The sequence below is a fragment of the Gorilla gorilla genome, chromosome 13 (genome assembly GCF_029281585.2).
Source record: "Gorilla gorilla gorilla isolate KB3781 chromosome 13, NHGRI_mGorGor1-v2.1_pri, whole genome shotgun sequence".
Taxonomy (NCBI): Eukaryota; Metazoa; Chordata; class Mammalia; order Primates; family Hominidae; genus Gorilla; species Gorilla gorilla.
In genome coordinates this window covers 108,211,880-108,215,348 of record NC_073237.2, presented here as the reverse complement: position 1 = coordinate 108,215,348, position 3,469 = coordinate 108,211,880, and positions in this window count along the sequence as shown.

The following is a 3,469-nucleotide window of genomic DNA, read 5'->3' as shown; positions in this document are numbered from 1 at the left end:
TCCTAGCTACGCATTTCTCAGAATCTGTCGTTAAGTGACACGTAACTACTTATATTATCTCAAAGTAAGAAAATATTGTCTAATCATGGCATCGAAGACACTAAAATAGATTTAACTGCCACTTCAAAACAATACCCATGGGAACTTAATGAGCCTGCAAAGACTCATCTGGAAATGAGAAGAATCTAAAAGCTGAGGGTATGCCTGCAGGACCAAACTTGACCTACCAGGGCAGAATTCCAGAGGGAGAGAGTAGAGGAAAAATTCACAAATACCAACTACAAGGAGGAGAGCGCTCAGGGAGAAACTATTCACCTTGAGGGTCAAAGAGAAGACTTGGAGAAAACATTCATCCAACTCTTGGCTTAAGCGATCTTCCCACCTCAGCTTTCCCAGAAGCTGAAGCCACAGGCTCATGGCCACCCCCACAGGTGGAGAAAGCATTTGTGAAAACAGCAGGGACTTTCAGATAACACATGCCTTGCCCTTACACAAAAAAGAAAGTGCATGTGACCTCTAGAAGCCAAAGAGAGGAAAGATGTAGAAAGGAATCAACTGAATGAAGACCCTGCGCAGCAGCTCATGCCTGTAATCCCAGCACTTTGGGAGGCCAAGGCGGGCAGATCACTTGAGGCCAAGAGTTTGAGGCCAGACTGGCCAACACGGCCAAACCCTGTCTCCACCAAAAATACAAAAATTAGCCAGGCATGGTGGCACACGCCTGTAATCCCAGCACTTTGGGAGGCCAGGAGTTTGAGACCAGACTGGGCAGCATAACGAGACCCCATCTCCAAAACAGAAAAATCAGGTGGGGCTTGGTGGCTCATGCCTGTAATCCCAGCACTTTGGGAGGCCGAGGTGGGTGGATCACCCGAGGTCAGGAGTTCCAGACCTGGCCAACATTGGCAAAACCCCATCTCTACTAAAAAGACAAAAATTAACTGGGTGTGGTGGCGGGCGCCTGTGATCCCAGCTACTTGGGAGGCTGAGGCAGAAGAATCACTTGAACCAGGGAGGTGGAAGGTGCAGTGAGCCAAAATGGCACCACTGCACTCCAGCCTGGGCAACAGAGTGAGACTCTGTCTCAAAATAAAATAAAATAAAATATCACATAAATGTCAGAGGAAAAGATGGAGAAATAAAAGCAATCAAAGGAAGGATGAGAGGCTGTGAAAGGCCCATGTGCCCTGCTAACTGAGACTTGGTCATGACCCAGTGGGCCTGTATTTCCTACGGAGGATAAAAAGCTAAAGATTCAATACCTCAGCTTCCTCAGAAGGATACAGGTCTTCTTCTCACATGAAAACATGTTGAAATTACTTTAAGAAAAATCAAGTTGCAGAGATGTATAGAAAAAATTGTGTGTGCGTGTGTGTGTGTGTGTGTGTGTGTGTGTGTGTGTGTGTGTGTGTGTGTGTGAAAGAGAGGCTGAATTGTGCCTTGGCTCACCCCCGACCAATTTGTATGTTGAAGCCCTAATCCTCAGCCTCTCAGGATGTGACTGTATTTGGAAACAGAGCCTTCAAAGAGGTAATTAAGGGTAAACGAGGTCATTACAGTGGGCCCTAATCTAACAGGACTGGTGTCTTTATAAGAAAAGGAGATTAGGACACAGACTCACACAGAGGGAAGACCATGTGAGGACACAGGGAGAGGACGCGGCCACCCAAAAGCCAAGGAGAGAGGTCTGAGAAGAAACCAGCCCTCTCAACACCGTGATCTTGCACTGCCAGCCTCCACAACTGTGAGAAAATAAATCCTGTTTTTGGAGTAACTGGTCTGGGGTATTTTGTTAAGGCAACCCTAGCAAATAGGATGTAATAAAATAAAACTTGAAGAAAATATGTAATTTTTTAATTTTTTTAAGAGATGGGGGTCTCACCGTATTGCTCAGACGGGTCTGGAACTCCTGGGCTCAAGCAGTCCTCCTGCCTCAGCCTCCTTAATAGCTGGGACTGCAGGCATGAGCCACCTGGCCCAGCTCAAAACTGGAAGAAAATCCATCATAGTCTAGCTGAGGTTACTTCTGAATGGGTGGCTATATAAGGGACTTTTAACTTTTTTTTTTTTTTTTTTTAAGTCAGAGTCTCTCTCTGTTCCCAGGCTGAAATGCAGTGGCGCAATCAAAGCTCACTATAACCTCCGCCTCCTGGACTCAAGGGATTTTCCCATCTCAGCCTCCTAAGGGACTACAGGCATGTGCTACCATGCCTGACTAATTTTTGTGTTTTTCGTAGAGATGAGGTCTTGCCATCTTCCCCAGGCTGGTCTCAAACTCCTGGGCTCAAGCGATTTGCCGGCCTCGGCCTCCCAAAATGCTGGGATTACAGGCATAAACCACCATGCCCAGCCTTAACTTTTATTTTTTGTTTTTGTTTTTTGTTTGCTCGTTTGTTTGTTTAGAGATCATATCTCGCTCTGTCGCTAAGGCTGGAGTGCAGTGGCAAAATTTCGGCTCACTACAGCCTCCACCTCCCAGGTTCAAGTGTTTCTCCTGCCTCGGCCTCCCGAGTAGCTGGGATTACAGGCACACACCACCACACCTGGCTAATTTTTGTATTTTTAGTAGAGACAGGATTATGCCATGTTGGCCAGGATTGTTTTGAACTCCTGACCTCAGGTGATCTGCCCACCTTGGCCTCCCAAAGTGCTGGGATTACAGGCGCGAGCCACCACGCCCAGCTTAACTTTTAAATTATGCATTTTTGTTTGAACGTATTATAATAAGCATAATTTCTTTCTTAATGGAAATAAGGAATTTTTTTAAATTAGCTAAGATAAAAGAAAGTTAAAATGCAGAGTAACTGACGCCTCTCTCGTGTGGCCACAGTTTTGCCTCTGCTGCCGATAATGCAACTTACACAAGCACATCCTGTTAGCTACAGTTCACTGTGTCTGTGGGAAGACGGCCTGGACCACTATTAAAAGATACCCATGGCTGGGCGCAGTTGCTCACGCCTGTAATCCCAACACTTTGGGAGGCCGAGGCAGGCGGATAACCTGAGGTCAGAAGTTCGAGACCAACCTGGCCAACATGGTGAAACCCTGTCTCTACCCAAAATATTTTTTAAAAAAAATTAGCCAGGCCTGGTGGTGGGTGCCTGTAATCCCACCTACTTGGGAGGCTGAGGCAGGAGAACTGCTTGAACCCAGGAGACAGAGGTTACAGTGAGCTGATACAGTACCACTGCAGTCCAGCCTAGGTGACAGAGTGAGACTCCGTCTCAAAAAAAAAAAAAGATACCCACCTAGTGTTAATAATGGTATCAAACAAGAATGCTCTCTGCTTTGAGCAAAACCAAAGGAGTGATACCTATGACCAGCTCTAGGGAAATCTAATATCTACTTAGTAGTTTGTTCTAGGGGAAAGAACTGGGACTGGGAGGTCTTTATTGCAGAAGGTAGAGAAAAGTAATCAGGCATTTTTTTTCACTAACGTGTTGAGCCCTTATTATATGCAGTCATTATG